At 44.0% G+C, this 17,464-nt stretch overlaps 1 protein-coding gene across 1 annotated transcript in view; it reads left to right on the top strand.

Annotated features, from left to right (window-relative positions):
- Positions 1-17,464, top strand: part of EIF2AK1 (eukaryotic translation initiation factor 2 alpha kinase 1) — a 75,675-nt gene that overhangs the window by 14,560 nt on the left and 43,651 nt on the right. The gene's annotated exons all lie outside the window — the stretch shown is intronic.

The raw sequence follows: 17,464 nt of genomic DNA, 5'->3' as shown, positions 1-17,464 counted from the left end.
CCGCTAGCGTTTTGTCTGAGCGGTTTGCAAGCGGATTCATGCGCGTTTTCGGTCGCGTTTTGCAACAGTGTATTTTTTTGCTCAGCGGTTGTGTAGCGTTTTGCGTTTCGCGTTTTTATCCTGATTGGTCTTGTGAATTATTTTTAATTTTGTTACAGTGTGCTGAACCGCAAAACCGCTCAGTTTAGGTTTTGCTGAGCGTTTCTGCTAACGTTTCAATACTTTACATTGAAGCGCTAACGCTCCCAAAGTGCTGCAGGTCCTGCGTTTGCGTTTCTGGGAAACGCAAACGCTCCTGTGGAAGTTGCCCCATCCATTAACATCAGCTGCGCGTTTTGGCAAAACGCTAGCGTATCGCAGCGCTGCCAAAATGCTCAAAAAAACGCTCTTGTGGGTTCCAGCCCTTAGGGTATGTCTCTACCAGCTTTGCACATCTAGAGACTGAAATCCTTGCCCATTCTTCTTTGCAGAACAGCTCCAGCTCAGTCAGATTAGATGGACAGCATTTGTGAACAGCAGTTTTCATATCTTGCCACAGATTCTCGATTGGATTTAGATCTGGACTTTGACTGGGCCATTCAAACACATGGATTTGTTTTGTTTTAAACCATTGCATTGTTGCCCTGGCTTTATGTTTATGGTCGTTGTCCTGCTGGAAGGTGAACCTCTGCCCCAGTCTCAAGTCTTTTGCAGACTCCAAAAGATCTTCTTCCAAGATTGTCCTGTATTTGGCTCAATCCATCTTCCCATCAACTCTGACCAGCTTCCTTGTCCCTGCTGAAGAGAAGCACCCCCAGAGCATTATGCTGGCACCACATTTCACAGTGGGGATGGTGTGTTCAGAGTAATGTGCAGTGTTAGTCTTCCGCCACACATAGCATTTTGGCCAAAAAGTTCCATTTTGGTCTCATCTGACCAGAGTACCTTCTTCCACATGTTTGTTGTGTCCCCCACATGGCTTGTGGCAAACTGCAAATGGGACTTCTTATGCTTTTCTGTTAATGGCTTTCTTCTTGCCTCTCTTCCATAAAAGCCAACTTTTCTGCAGTGCACGACTAATAGTTGTCCTATGGACAGATTCCCCCACCTGAGCTGTAGATCTCCGCAGCTCGTCCAGAGTCACCATGGGCCCCTTGACTGCATTTTTGATCAGCGCTCTCCGTGGACGGCCTTGTCTTGGTAGGTTTACAGTTGTGCTATACTCCTTACATTTCTGAATGATCGCTTGAACAGTGCTCCGTGGGATGTTCAAGGCTTTGAAAATACTTTACATTTCTCAATAACTTTATCCCTGACCTGTCTGGTGTGTTCTCTGGACTTCTGTGTTGTTGCTCCCAATATTCTCTAAGGCCCAGTGCACACCAAAACCGTTAGCAGATCCACAAAACGCTAGCGGTTTTGGGAGCTGATTTCAGAGCGATTCTAGGCATGTTTAGAGAGGTTTTTTAAACATACCTAGCGGTTTTGGGAGCGTTTTTAGTGTAGCAGATTACACATATTGTTACAGTAAAAGCTGTTACTGAACAGCTTCTGTAACAAAAACACCTGGCAAACCGCTCTGATGTAGCGTTTTCAGACGTGCAGCAGGAGGCATGTTTGCAGTTTACTGCAAACCTCAAACCGCCGGTGTGCACCATCCCATTAAAATACATTAGCCAGGCGTATGTGGCCGGCAAATCGCATCCAAAACTGCTCGGTGTGCACTGGGCCTTAGACAACCTCTGAGGCCGTCGCAGAGCAACTGTATTTGTACTGACATTAGATTACACACAGGTGCACTCTATTTAATCATTAGCACTCATCAGGCAATGTCTATGGGCAACTGACTGCACTCAGACCAAAGCAGGCTGAATAATTACGCACACCCCACTTTGCAGTTTTGTTAAAAATGTTTGGAATCATGTATGATTTTCGTTCCACTTCTCACGTGTACACTACTTTGTATTGGTCTTTCACGTGGAATTCAAATAAAATTGATTCATGTTTGTGGCAGTAATATGCCAAAATGTGGAAAACTTCAAAGGGGCCGAATACTTTTGCAAACCACTGTATTTCAGTAGTGGGACACTATACTGCATTCCCCTATTCCCATGCTGCGTCCCTCTAAACCAGGCATGGGCAAACTTGGCCCTCCAGCTGTAGAGGAACTACAAGTCCCACAATGCATTGCAGGAGACTGACAGCCACAGTCATGACTCATAAAGGCAAATGCATTGTGGGATTTGTAGTTCCTTAACAGCTGGAGGGCCAAGTTTACCCATGCCTGCTCTAAACATATTCAAAAAGCGCTTTTAGAATGTTTCTCGTGGCCACATTTCCACCATGTACTGGATTGGGCATGTGCAAAAAAGGTCCAAACATGCCCAGCAGAACAAAGTCATTCATTCAGAGGGAAAAAAAATGCACAAGTGGCCTAATTTTACTGGGCATTCACCGATCTTACAAATGCATATGCCCAGTCAGGATGCACTTGTGCATTGCTGGGGGCGACCATGACCATGCCCAGGTTTTGCTGACATTCACTCCTTCCTGGTACCCTGGTGTGCCCCGTATCTTTTAAGATCCTAGCAGCACTCTTGGTGTAAATGTCTGCCTTTTCATGCACTTTCAGGGTTTTCAGACCCTTACAGATAGGCCGCTTTTTTTTTTTTTGTTTGATTTGCAGTAACCCATTCTACGGGGACATCATAAGTGCATAGGCTGCACTGTCTGATTTCCCCATCCATATGTTGCAATTCACCATGGAATCATAACTCTTGATTGACCATGAATAAACGCAAGCCAATTGCAATTTCCATTCATTGTAATGAAACTGCATTGCCAAAAAATCACATTGGAATGGAAGCGCCGTGTGTTGCTTCGGCACCTCCGTTTCCCAATGTGTTCAAGTGAGGAAGGGGCCATAGTCAGAAGCAAGTAATGCTGTCCTGCATGCAAATTGTTTGTAATTTGTAATTATTAAAACATATCAAAGCGCTATAGCAGAGGCAAATGATCAAAGAGACAAATGTCCCACTGAGTGCGCTGTCACCAGACTTGGTAAGCCTTTCTGCAGTGAGTCAATATATTAATGTTAAAGGGAGGGTTCACGGAGAAATAAAAATACTAATCCACTTACCTGGGGCTTCCTCCAGCCCGTGGCAGGCAGGACGTGCCCTCAACGCCGCTCTGGAGGCTCCCGGTCTTCTCCGGTGGCTCTCCCTATCTGGCCAGGCCGGATTCCAGGTCGGGCTCTTGTGCGCTCCAACGTGCGTCTCATGCGGTCGTGCTGACGTCATCGGACGTCCTCCAGGCTGTACTGTGCAGGCGCAGTAGTTCTGCACCTGCGCAGTACAGTCCGATGACGTCAGCGCGACCGCGTGAGATGCACTTTGGAGTGCAAGGAGAAGCCCGACTAGGAAGCCGGCCTGGCCAGGTCGGGTGAGCCACCAGAGAAGTCCGGGAGCTTCCGGAGCGGCGTTGAGGGCACGTCCTGCCTGCCACGGGCTGGAGGAAGCCCCAGGTAAGTGGATTAGTATTTTTATTTTTTTTAAACAACTCCGTGGATCTTCCCTTTAAGTGTACATCCATATACTATTTTCAAGTCCTCAGAACCATATGCTTCATTTTGCTGGATTTTGCTAAACTTTATGCAGCGACCTCCACCAAAGACACCCAATAGTAAACAGACTCACCAGATGTATTGACCACTGCTAGACTGGCCAACCATGCACAAATCCAGGAAGCCTAGGAACCTCAGGATCCTGGTGTCCTCACTGCCAAACGCCACTTGACCACCTTCTATTCTCTTATGCTCCTTACACAAGACCTCAGAAAGAAATCCTCTCATAGCATGATACCGTTACCACTTTAAAAACTTTATTATAAAAACACACTCACATTTGCTGAGATGTTATTTGCACACAGAGTTTTTTCCACGGCTCTCCCCCGTTGCCAAGCAGGGTGCGATGTATGCCGGCTTCCCACTCCCATCTGCCGCTCTGCTTCAGCCCGCACTGCCGCTCTCCGGGTCCGCTCTGCACTTCCTGTCACATCCAAACCTCCGCCTAATCGAATTTGTCACTCCCTTGTGACTCATCAGGGGCACGGAGATTGGACGCTAACCAGGATCTTTTGTATTTCGCAATATGCGGCTTTTTGCCGTTCACATGACGTCATGTGGTTGTTGGTGGTTTCATAAACTGAGGAGTGGGCGTTTGAGTCGGATGATTTTTGTACCGACCAGTTATGAGCGACGGATTACTAACGGATTAAATCTTCGTCACGTGATTACTACGCTTCATCCTTCAACCCGGAAGTGTTTGTAGTTAAGTGATCGCGGATTGGAACGCGGCGTGGGAGGCGATGTGGGATGGATTAAAGAAGACTGCTTCTGGGTAAGTTTAAACCCCCCCCCCCCCCAAACAAGCCGCTAAGGTGCATTAATTGTCCGGATGAAATCTGAATGAAACCCATTCGGATTTAATCTGTTAGTAATCAGACCCTTATCACTGGTACAGACTCCACAGCCCTGGTTTGGAACGGGGCCATTGAAATGGGTCTCCTGCCGCTTTTGATTGGCCCAGTTCCAAGCTGCATTTAATTTGCATGCTATTCAGATTACCTTGTATCTTTAGAAGAGACTAAAGGCTCATACACACATCAGACTATAGTCTTTAGAAAATGAAAGATCACAGACCAATCTTACCACCCTTCATGTAGTATGAGAGCCATACTCTACACAGTCTATTCTATGGAGCTGAACTCCACATCAGAAAAAAATCTTTGCAGGATGCTGCACACACAGATGCTGTACAGACACAAAAGATCTGTAGCTGCAACAGATCTGTTCCTGCCAAAAATCCATTCCTGCAAATTGCAATGATAGTCTATGAGAGCTGCAGATCATCATACACACATGATTTAACTGACATTCATCTGCAGATCAAGCAATCATCTGCAGATCTGAAAATCCATCCTGGTGGATCTGATCTGCAGATGAATGTCAGTTAAATCATGTGTGTATGATGATCTGCAGATCTCATAGACTATCATTGCAATGTGCAGGAATGGATTTTTGGCAGGAACAGATCTGTTGCAGCTACAGATCTTTTGAGTGTGTGCAGCATGTTTGTGTGCAGCATCTTGCAAAGATTTTTTCTGATGGGGAGTTCAGCTCCATAGAAAAGACTGTGAAGGTATGGCTCTCATACTACATGAAGGGTGGTAATATTGGTCTGTGATCTTTCATTTTCCAAAGACTATAGTCTGAAGTGTGTATGCACCTTAAAGATGAGCAATATTTTCTTATAGCTTTCTGATTTGCAGGCGCCTGAATAATTGGGGGTTGAGCCAGAACTTTGCTTAGGATTTCGGTGCAAATAATTAATAGCTTTATTAGTCAAGTTATCAAATCATCTTTTGCTTCCATCTCGGATTAGTTCCATGCAAAGTTATGGTTCTGTTCCTTCTACTTGTAGTAATTATAGATAGAAAAAACTGGTAAGATGAATTGCTAGATGACCTCATTGCTGACAGCCTGATTACTCCTCACACTACCCAGCAGCCAGAATATGGCGCTGCGTAGGTAATGTAGGAAGCCTAGTGACTTGGTTCGTGGGGCAGGTCTGACTGCGATCCCAGCCACAGACACTCCTTTCTAGGACCTGAAGCCTTGAGTAGGAATTGGGGAGACACAGCTGTGGTAGGGATTCTGTTCATACCTACATCTCTGAGAAGTAGTCTGCATCAGTGTGGTTAGCACATGGGTTGATCTCTGGGTCTGGATTTATTAAATAAAGTTCGTGCAAATCCTCTGCTATGAGTTTGTCCATGTAAAAGCACATCATTTTTAATGTATCTATGACAGGTTTCCAGGATCATGTATGTTCATTTTTTTGGGAAAATCCAATTAAATTGGACCCATAGTGTAGCGTTGGGCTGTTTACTAACATTCACAACATCGAAAATGGCTTTTATAGTAATTATGCTGACAGGACCTGACTGGTTTTTTTTTGTTTGTTTTGTTTTCAATGGAGAAACCTGACTGTTTTAGATCAAATTTAGAGGTGGAGCAGCAACCTCATTTAACGGTAAAACAAGGCTGTCTTCCTCAACTACACACTGCAAGACTCAGTCACCACTAGCAGTTGTCTCCACATGAATCTGCTAGACCATACACACCCAGATTCCTACGCTGAATGATCTGTCCCTGTCTATGGGAATTACAACCATTTCATACTCTGCTGCCAAACTGCACACACTCAGGCTGGTGTTCATGTACGCAGGGCTGTGGAGTCGGTACAGAAATCCTCCAACTCCTCAGTTTAAGAAACCACCGACTCCGACTCCAGGTACCCAAAATGGCTCAGACTCCTCAACTCCGACTCCACAGCCCTGCATGTACGTGTCTTGGGTCAGCTAAGGGCTTTAGACTCATGATGGTAACACCACAAACACAATGCAATCTCACATGGGTAGCAGTGAAACAACCGAGCATACAAAACCTGCACTGGTACACAACACAATACTCTGCAGTCTCTCTCTAGGGAATGTACATTTTCCGTTTAGAACACAGAAGACTAACGTATTAAAGAGATTTTGAAGCCTAAAAAATTACCTCTTTTTACTAGCCAGTCCTCTTCAGCATTAATGCCATAGCTGGAACGCTACATCCCCACGGCAGAACAAGGTTTTGTCCCTCCAAAATCCCCGGGGCAAAAATCCACGACTTTCCAGGTTGTGTATTTTTCTGCCCGGAGGAGGCAGAGCTTTGTGCTGTAGCTCTGCCTCTAGTCCAGTCAATCTCCGCTGATCTTTGCCTCTCCCCGCCCCTCTCAGTGAAAGAAGACTGAGTGGGGCGGGAGGAGGTGGAGATCCACTGAGATTGACGCAAGTAGAGGCAGAGCCACTGCATAAAGCTCTGCCTCTACCCAGAAAGAGAATTGAAATTTGCCCGGGGATTTCGGGGTGATTAAGGCCTCGTTCTGCCACGGGTATGGGACGTTTCAGCTATGGCATTAATGCTGAAGAGGACTGGCTATTAAAAATGGGTATTTTTTTTTATATGCTTCAGACTCTTTAACCCTCCTGGCGGTCAATTGTTCTGTGGCTGCGCGGCCACGGGAGTTTTTTTCAAGCCTAGCTACATGATTCCCCCCTCCCTGCGGCCTCCCTCCCACCTCTCCGATCGCCCCTGGCGATCAAGCCCATCCGGAAATCCCATTTAGAAATGGGATTTCCTTCATGGCTTCCCCTGTCGCCATGGCGATGAACGGAGTGACGTCATTGACGTCACAGGGAGTCCCGATCCACCCCATAGCGCAGCCTGGCGGCGATTGGCCAGGCTGCGCAAGGGGTATGCGGGGGGGGCCTGTATCGCGGCGGGTAGCGGCGCATCGGCGGCGATCGACCCGAACATGCAGCAAGCACAGTGCTTGCTACGTGTTCTAAAGAAAAAAAAATTATGAAAATCGGCCCAGCAGGGCCTGAGAAATCCTCCGCGGCGGCTTACGCGGAGCTCAGCTCGGGGTTACCGCCAAGAAGGTTAAATAAACCTTTAATATTGCAAAAAGGTGGAGCAGTGCAGGAAGAATATTTACAAAAACAAAAGTAAAAATGACAGTGACACTTAACAAGACACAGTATTTGCCCCAGAATTTTTTTCCAGCTGGGTGGCATGAAAAAGTAGCCGGGTGGGGCGCAATGGGGGAATGCAGGGCTGGTGCAACTCTGCTTACAGAAGAGGAGGAGGTGAGCCGATGACAGCCGGGTGCTCACCAAAACTAGCCGGGTGGAACACCCGGCTAATAGAGCCTGGGGAGAACACTGAGACATTTGCTTGTACACATAAAAGGACAATGTAATTCCTGGTGTGGGAGAACGCAATGCTGATTTAGATCAGGGTAACCCTTGCAGTGTAGCAATTTCCACAGAATTACACTAGCTGGATTATAGAGTTGACCATTTATAACATGAAATGTAGCTTTAGTCTAAATTATCTAATTTCCACCTCAGTATGAAATGGAATGAGATCCTCTTTTGGCAACAGGCTTCACTTTACATGTATGCACATATCAGTTTCCTGCATTATCAGCTGTCTCAGTACACATCAGACAGGCACGCATAGCGTCACAGTTGTTATGGTGGTCAAAGAATCCTTCACAACTCAGAATCTGTCGCTCATGAATTCCACTCTGTAGAAGGATTATGTACCACAGCAGTAGCTTTAGGCTGGTTTCACAGTAGGGCGTTGTGTTTTAGGGGACGTTATGGTCGCATAACGTGCCCCTAACGCAACGCCTGCTGCTCTCTGATGTGGACGTCAGAGTGAGCCGCGTTGTGCAGCTCACTCTGGCGTCTGTGATGCCGTGATGCGTACTCTTGGACGCATGCGGCATAACGTGGTCCCGCCCGGCCAATCGCCGCACAGAACGGCCGCTCCAGGAAGTAAACACTGCACGTCACTGAGTGCAGTGAATATTAATTAGCCATGTGTCTGGCCGCTCTCCGCTCCTCCCCAACATTACTGAGCATGTGCAAGCAGTCTAACGCGGCTCTGCCGCTTATAAAGTACTGCATGCAGTACGTTGTCTTATGGCGCAGCGTTACTAAGTGGACACTGTGAGCAGCCCATTGATTTTTCATTGCTGTGCGGTGGGGTGCGTTACAGGCTGCTCTAACATGCGCCTGTAACGTCCCACTGTGAAACCAGCCTTAGAGTCTTGGGGCTTGATTCACTAAGACAAATAGCACGCCTTATCAAAGTTAACACGCCTTATCAGAGTAGCATAGCAAACTTATGCCTGTTAATTGGCAATGAGAGCTCCACTCGTCCTGCCCTGAGCCCCTGCAGGTTCGTAGCACTCGCTATTCTACTCTAAGGCATTCTAATTAAGTGTGCTATTTGTCTTAGTGAATCAAACCCTAAAGGTAATAAATGTTGGTCTCTGAATGGTGTAACACAAGGTAATGTCACATGCTCTCCTATTACTCCACGTTAATAAATGCTAGTATTTATTGAATTCTTTTTGTAGTTTACTTTGTAGATTGTGAAATAAAAATTCTGCTTTGGTTACCTTTTTAAAGGGAACCAGAGATGAACGTTTCAAACAAACAAACACAGAACATTTATATCGCGCTTTTCTCCTGGCGGACTCAAAGCGCCAGAGCTGCAGCCACTAGGACGCGCTCTATAGGCAGTAGCAGTGTTAGGGAGTCTTGCCCAAGGTCTCCTACTGAATAGGTGCTGGCTTACTGAACAGGCAGAGCCGAGATTCGAACCCAGGTCTCCTGCGTCAGAGGCAGAGCCCTTAACCATTACACTATCCAGCCACAAAATAAACATATCAGTTGATAGCTTGTAAAGAATAAATGCTCTACCTGATAATTTTGCCGCTCTGGTGGGCCTTTTTAGTGTTTTTTTATCCATTATTGCTCCAGGAAAAATCAAATATGGCCGCCGGCTCATATCCCTTCTCCTTCCGGGTTATCAGTTGTTCTGGATGTGCGGTCTAGGCTATATGAGACTATGCTGCTATCTAGGCTAAATGCAGCCTTTCATGTATGTGCTTTCATTTTGGTATGATGTGCAGCTGCCTGTAGGAAGTCTCTCTCATAGAAATGAAACTGCCTGTTATTATCAGTATCTAGTGCACACAGAGCACACAGGGATCATATTACAGCCACAGAGCTTCTCTCTCAGGAGCAGCAGCCTCTCCCATATCATCACAGCTCTCAGTATGCAAAGCAGGAAATCTAAGCCAGGAGAGGGGAAGGCTTGGGCTTGAAAAGACTACACAGAAGAGTGACTCAGCTATAATGATTCCAGGTCAAACCTCGACTGAATAGTTGGTGGATTCTTATCACAGTTGCTAATAGACTAATTAAGCAGATAACAATGAAACTAAAAGCAGGGTAGGTGTTTACTGTCATTTTCCCACTGATAAATGTAATAAAATACATGAGGGTGCTTCATCTCTGGTTCTCTTTAAGCTGGACTAGATACACTAACTTACATAGTTACAGTAGTTATTTTGGTTGAAAAAAGACATACGTCCATCGAGTTCAACCAGTACAAAGTACAACTCCAGCCCGTCCCCCACATACCCCTGTTGATCCAGAGGAAGGCGAAAAAAACCCCACAAGGCATGGTCCAATTAGCCCCAAAAGGGAAAAATTCCTTCCTGACTCCAGATGGCAATCAGATAAAATCCCTGGATCAACATCATTAGGCATAACCTAGTAATTGTAGCCATGGATGTCTTTCAACGCAAGGAAAGCATCTAAGCCCCCTTTAAATGCAGGTATAGAGTTTGCCATAACGACTTCCTGTGGCAATGCATTCCACATCTTAATCACTCTTACTGTAAAGAACCCTTTCCTAAATAAATGGCTAAAACGTTTTTCCTCCCTGCGCAGCTCATGTCCTCTAGTCCTTTGAGAAGGCCTAAGGACAAAAAGCTCATCCGCCAAGCTATTATATTGCCCTCTGATGTATTTATACATGTTAATTAGATCTCCTCTAAGGCGTCTTTTCTCTAGACTAAATAAACCCAGTTTATCTAACCTTTCTTGGTAAGTGAGACCTTCCATCCTACGTATCAATTTTGTAGCTCGTCTCTGCACCTGCTCTAAAACTGCAATATCTTTTTTGTAGCTGTCCATGTAAAGTAGAAATGAGAAGCACCTAAAACAAAAGGACCAATGTCAGATTCTGCTTCTTCCCAGGTCTGCCTATGTTTCCACTACCAAATATATAATGGATCAGCTACTATGATAGCAGCGGAGTTTCCTGTGAAAGCTGATGACTCTCATAAGAGCAGATTACTCTTGTGACAAACAAAAAAAGGGCAGACCTCAGCCAAAATAAATAGTTGTGAAGGAAAGTTAGAGCCCAATGCCCAACTAAGCATTGTTCTCCTCCTCACCCAGCCCTCTAGAAGCCACTCTATCACACCCCTTTTTTTCCCCCTGCTCTATAGTAAAGGTGCCCATTAATGGTTGTTTTGCCTCACGGGAAGGGTTTTTAATCCCTCTAACTTCGCTCACCACTGTAGTGGGTAAAAGAAATTAAAGCAAAACATGAGGAAAGGTTTAATAATATTTATTGAGCTACAATCCTGTTATAATAATCATCTAGGCTTGCAGAATCATAGTTACATTGTATTTGAGTAATTGGTTATCACCAATATTCTTACCAAGTATTGTAGCCTCACCCAGAAAAGATCGGGGGACCTTGGCGATCTCGGAGGGGAAATACCTGGCGACTCAAACGGACGGCATGTCTGCTTGTCCTTCGAAAGTCCCATCTCAAAAGTATTTTCCCTCCTTTATATAGACAGAATTCAATAACTGCGCAGGCGTAGAAAATATTTCATCAATGCGCCTGTGTAGATAAGGGTGCGTGATCACCACGTACCTGTATCAATGTGCCTGTGCAGATAAGGCACATGATTGCGTGATCACAATGTGCTTTAGAAGTGTCACAGAACACGTCCGACTATTGTTGCTTATGTGAGAACTTTGCACAACATCTCATATTTTGATTAGCGTTGTAAATGGCAACATTCTCATGGTCAGTTGACCATGAGAATGAAAAAACATGTTATTTTGAACTAAAATAACCGCCAGTGCTGTAATGAACTATCATGGCACATCCAGTACTTATAAAAGAAGCACACACACACACACACACACACACACACACACACACACACACACACACACACACACACACACACACACACACACACACACACACACACACACACACACACACACACACACACACACACACACACACACACACACACACACACACACACACACACACACACACACACACACACACACACACACACACACACACGACCCCTCACTGATTTTGTAAGTTTGTCCAATGACAAAGAAATGAAAAGTCTCAGAACAGTATCATTTCAATGGTAGGTTTATTTTAACAGTGGCAGATAGCACATCAAAATGAAAATCGAAAAAATTACCTTAAATAAAAGATAGCAACTGATTTGCATTTCATTGAGTGAAATAAGTTTTTGAACCCCTACCAACCATTAAGAGTTCTGGCTCCCACAGAGTGGTTAGACACTTCTACTCAATTAGTCACCCTCATTAAGGACACCTGTCTTAACTAGTCACCTGTATAAAAGACACCTGTCCACAGAATCAATCAATCAAGCAGACTCCAAACTCTCCAACATGGGAAAGACCAAAGAGCTGTCCAAGGATGTCAGAGACAAAATTGTAGACCTGCACAAGGCTGGAATGGGCTACAAAACCATTAGCAAGAAGCTGGGAGAGAAGGTGACAACTGTTGGTGCGATTGTTCGAAAATGGAAGGAGCACAAAATGACCATCAATCGACCTCGCTCTGGGGCTCCATGCAAGATCTCACCTCGTGGGGTGTCAATGGTTCTGAGAAAGGTGAAAATGCATCCTAGAACTACATGGGAGGAGTTAGTGAATGACCTCAAATTAGCAGGGACCACAGTCACCAAGAAAACCATTGGAAACACATTACACCGCAATGGATTAAAATCCTGCAGGGCTCGCAAGGTCCCCCTGCTCAAGAAGGCACATGTGCAGGCCCGTCTGAAGTTTGCCAATGAACACCTGAATGATTCTGTGAGTGAATGTGAGAAGGTGCTGTGGTCTGATGAGACCAAAATAGAGCTCTTTGGCATTAACTCAACTCACTGTGTTTGGAGGAAGAAAAATGCTGCCTATGACCCCCAAAACACCGTCCCCACCGTCAAGCATGGGGGTGGAAACATTTTGCTTTGGGGGTGTTTTTCTGCTAAGGGCACAGGACAACTTAATCGCATTAATGGGAAAATGGACGGAGCCATGTATCGTGAAATCCCGAACGATAACCTCCTTCCCTCTGCCAGGAAACTGAAAATGGGTCGTGGATGGGTGTTCCAGCACGACAATGACCCAAAACATACAGCAAAGGCAACAAAGGAGTGGCTCAAGAAGAAGCACATTAAAGAGACACTGAAGCGAAAAAAAAAATGATGATATTATGATTTGTATGTGTAGTACAGCTAAGAAATAAAACATTAAGATCAGATACATCAGTCTAATTGTTTCCAGTACAGGAAGAGTTGAGAAACTCCAGTTATCTCTATGCAAAAAAAGCTATTAAGCTCTCCGACTAACTTAGTTGTGGAGAGGGCTGTTATCTGACTTTTATTATCTCAACTGTAATTGAACTGTTTACTTTTCCTCTGCTAGAGGAGAGTTCATTACTTTACAGACTGCTCTGAAAGACTCATTTTGAATGCTGAGTGTTGTGTAATCTGCACATATTAGAGAATGATGCAATGTTAGAAAAAAACACTATATACCTGAAAATAAAAATGAGAATATTTTCTTTGCTGCTAATCTTCTAGTAATTGTTCATAGTACACAACCAATTCATTATATCATATATTTTTTTTTCGCTTCAGTGTCTCTTTAAGGTCATGGAGTGGCCTAGTCAGTCTCCGGACCTTAATCCAATAGAAAACCTATGGAGGGAGCTCAAGCTCAGAGTTGCACAGAGACAGCCTCGAAACCTTAGGGATTTAGAGATGATCTGCAAAGAGGAGTGAACCAACTTTCCTCCTAAAATGTGTGCAAACTTGGTCATCAATTACAAGAAACGTTTGACCTCTGTGCTTGCAAACAAGGGTTTTTCCGCTAAGTATTAAGTCTTTTATTGTTAGAGGGTTCAAAAACTTATTTCACTCAATGAAATGCAAATCAGTTGCTATCTTTTATTTAAGGTTATTTTTTCGATTTTCCTTTTGATGTGCTATCTGCCACTGTTAAAATAAACCTACCATTGAAATGATACTGTTCTGAGACTTTTTTCATTTCTTTGTCATTGAACAAACTTACAAAATCAGTGAGGGGGTCAAATAATTATTTCCTCCACTGTATCTCTATCGTGAACAGTAATCTATTAAAAGAATCTATTAAAGAGAATCACATACATTCAGAACATTTGTCACTTTTGTATCTCAACAGTACAATTTTTGTTCACCAAATGCGATCTTTCTATTCGATTTTTACGATTGAACTGTATAGAACATTTGCCGTATATGAAGGCAATCGATAACGAATGATTCTTTGGTTGATTGCTAAATAGGATAAAATTGATCCGAAAGTTCGAGTTTATGATTGAATATGAAGAAAGAATCGTTCAGTAAATGTAATTCTGATTAGTTGCAATCGCTGAAATCGCATCGAAAGATTGCATTTAGTGAAAAATTGTACCATTAATGGGCACCTTTACATGCACACCTCTAGGTGTGTGACGTTTCTGCACAACACGCAAACCTGAAGTGTTGCCCAAGGCCAAAACTACTTTTATCTAAAAAAAAAAAAAACCTTCTCCCTGGCATGGCAGTTGTTGTACAGAAAATGTCCTATGACTGATCATTCTTTGTGCTGCCTCCAGTCATTGGAAAATATAGTAGTGGTTACTGGAAGTGACCGCAGTTTTGTCACATTGGGTCTGATTCACAAAGCTTTTCTGTTAAATTATCTCACCTTATTTATTAACTTACAATTTATCTCTCCTTAAATGACTTAACTTATGATTTACCTCTCCTTATCTAACTTAACTCATGGTTTAGCTCTTCTTATTTGACAAAACTCATGGTTTAGCTCTCCTTGTTTATCTCCTGCATTAGCACTCCTTACAGTTAAAGTGAAAAATAAGTAACCTTTGTGAATCAACCCCATTAAGTCTATAGCAGATTACAGTCTGTGGGAACTTCACTCACTGCCATATGTTGGCTTGAGTGGAGGTGTGTCCAGGAGTCTGTTACTTACTCACCTTGTGGACCAGCAGACTCTTGAAGGTTGAATTCCAGGACATCACATTTACCAACCTGGTGCACCCACATACTGTTCCAAGGTTGCCCTCTTTGTCGAATTGGATGCCATAATTAGGATCTTGTAGTTGCATATGCCGATAATATACCGGACAAGAAGTGTAGTGCTTGAACAGTGAGTGATCGCTTGTTGTCACAAATCAGGAATTTTAACAAACTCTACTATATACACCATCCTATGCTAGCCTATAGCAGTGGGTGGGGTTCTCTTTCAAACTTTTGACTACTGGTGATGAGGTGTTTTCATGACAGATTTAAGAATCAAGTTTTTAGCTGCAAATACAGATGGTTTTCAATCTGTGCTGCTAGCTCATAGCTCACCCTATCTGAAGTCATAATTCAGGTGCCGGTTAAGCCACCCAGCCACTCCTGTGAAGTGCTGAAGCAGGGATCCTCCACTGCAATATAGCTGCTCTGCCAGTCTCTTATCTACAGAACATCTCTTTAAGGCTGGTACACATTTTTGATTGGCCAATGATTTTACCACCTCCACACAGTATGAGGGCCTGCAGATTTTGAATACTATGAACAGATTGTGTAGGTTAACTCTCATGCTACATTGAAGTGGTAAAATTGGGGAGTGATAGGCCGATCAAAATTGAAGGTGTGTACCAGGTTTTATAGCCTGCAGCTATCACTCTTGCTTCACACTTAAAATGGTGACTAAGGTCATTCTTGATATGACCACCAAATGTGGCTAGCTGCTGAAACAGAAGGAGAAAAGCTATGACCCTGCTGATCCACCCACCATGCCATTTGGCACAACTGCCTGCACACAGACCCACACCCCCTACTATCACACCACCATCAGACACCTGTAACACATACATGCAATTGGGGTCCAGCAATGTATTGCCACACACATTTTCTGTGTAGCAATAATGTACATGGTACTACAGTAGAATCTAGCTGTAGTAAACTCTGATATAGTAATCCCCTGGCTATAGTAAACTCAGTCCCCAGGTCCTAGCAAATCCACCTATATAAATATAAAATACATTACAAATTCTTAAATAGTAAACTTCTGATATTGTAAACTACTTGGCCTGGTCCCTTTAGCATTTACTATAATGGGATTCTACTGTAATACATAATAATGCTTACCATGGGGCATGATGAGGTACAGGACCTATTTACAGTTCTGTGTTTTCAATGTTTGCTGGTCCTACTGTCCTTTAAAGTGGACCTGAACTCTTTTTTTTTTTTTTTTTACAGGACAGAATGAAAACATAGAGAAATACACCCTGTATGTATTTAGAGAGTTTAGCCTGTCTAATTCCCCCTCATCTGTGCTATGGCAGAGAGTTTATAGGTAAATCCAGGATGTTAACATTAATTAAACGGTAATATTTCTGCTTTCATGATAACAGGAGGTAGACAAACTGCAGATTTATTGCAGGACTAGTGACCTTAGCCCATTTAAAAACGGACTAGGTCTGTCACCGCTCATACACCGTGGTAGAATGGAGAGAATGCACACTGTCCACAAAACCTGCAGGCTGTCCGAAATGTTTCAGCGCATACAACGCAAGCGTCAAATCACACGTAATGTAAAACACTTATTGATGTTGGGTGTGCACATGTGAACCCTGCAGTTTAGTACTTTAAAGGGACACTTAAGTCAAAGAAAAAAAACGAGTTTTACTCACCTGGGGCTTCTAATAGCCCCCTGCAGCTGTCCGGTGCCCTCGCCGTCTCCCTCCGATCCTCCTGGCCCCGCCGGCAGCCACTTCCTGTTTCGGTGACATGAGCTGATAGGCTGGGACGCGAGTGATTCTTCGCGTTCCTGGCCACAATAGCGCCATCTATGCTGCTATAGCATATATCATATACCATATAGCAGCATAGAGGGTGCTAATGTGTCTGGGAATGCGAAGAATCACTCGCGTCCCCAGCCTGTCAGCTCCTGTCACCGAAACAGGAAGTGGCGGCCGGCGGGGCCAGGAGGATCGGAGGGAGACGGCGAGGGCACCGGACAGCTGCAGGGGGCTATTGGAAGCCCTAGGTGAGTAAAACTCGTTTTTTTTTGTTTGACTTAAGTGTCCCTTTAACACTAGAAAGGCCATAATGAGTAAAAATTCAGGTTATTACAGTCTTGTTGAATCATGGAAAGTATTTTATAATGCTTAATGATATAGTTATTCTTAGTTGCCCATGTTATTAGCAGTGCCAGCCTGGATCTGTGCTTTGACTAGTATGATAGCATCTGTAGGATGGCCTCTCCCTCTCTGCACTCCAATGCTTGCAGGGTGCAGATAACCTCTATCTGCTGTGTAGAGCTTGATGGTTACTAGTTACGTGCTCATCGTTATGGGAGTGAATACATAACACACATTAAATAAAAACAAATACCCCAGCTTACTAGTTCTAGGAAGTATTTTAAAGTGGACCTCTGCTCTCCAGTTTTGCTTGTCAAATGTATGGTGATATTTTTGACGATTAGCTTGTGAGCTCCTCTGAGGGACAGTTAGTGACAACAATATATTCTCTCTACAGCGCTGCATAAGATGTCGGCGCTATATAAATACTTAATAATAATGATAATTTTCCAGGATGTATTTAGCCTCTTGATATGTAGGTACAGA

This window comes from Hyperolius riggenbachi, chromosome 7 (genome assembly GCF_040937935.1).
Source record: "Hyperolius riggenbachi isolate aHypRig1 chromosome 7, aHypRig1.pri, whole genome shotgun sequence".
NCBI classification, from domain to species: Eukaryota; Metazoa; Chordata; class Amphibia; order Anura; family Hyperoliidae; genus Hyperolius; species Hyperolius riggenbachi.
The sequence above is the reverse complement of the archived record's forward strand: the minus strand, read 5'-3'. Positions and strand labels throughout refer to the sequence as shown.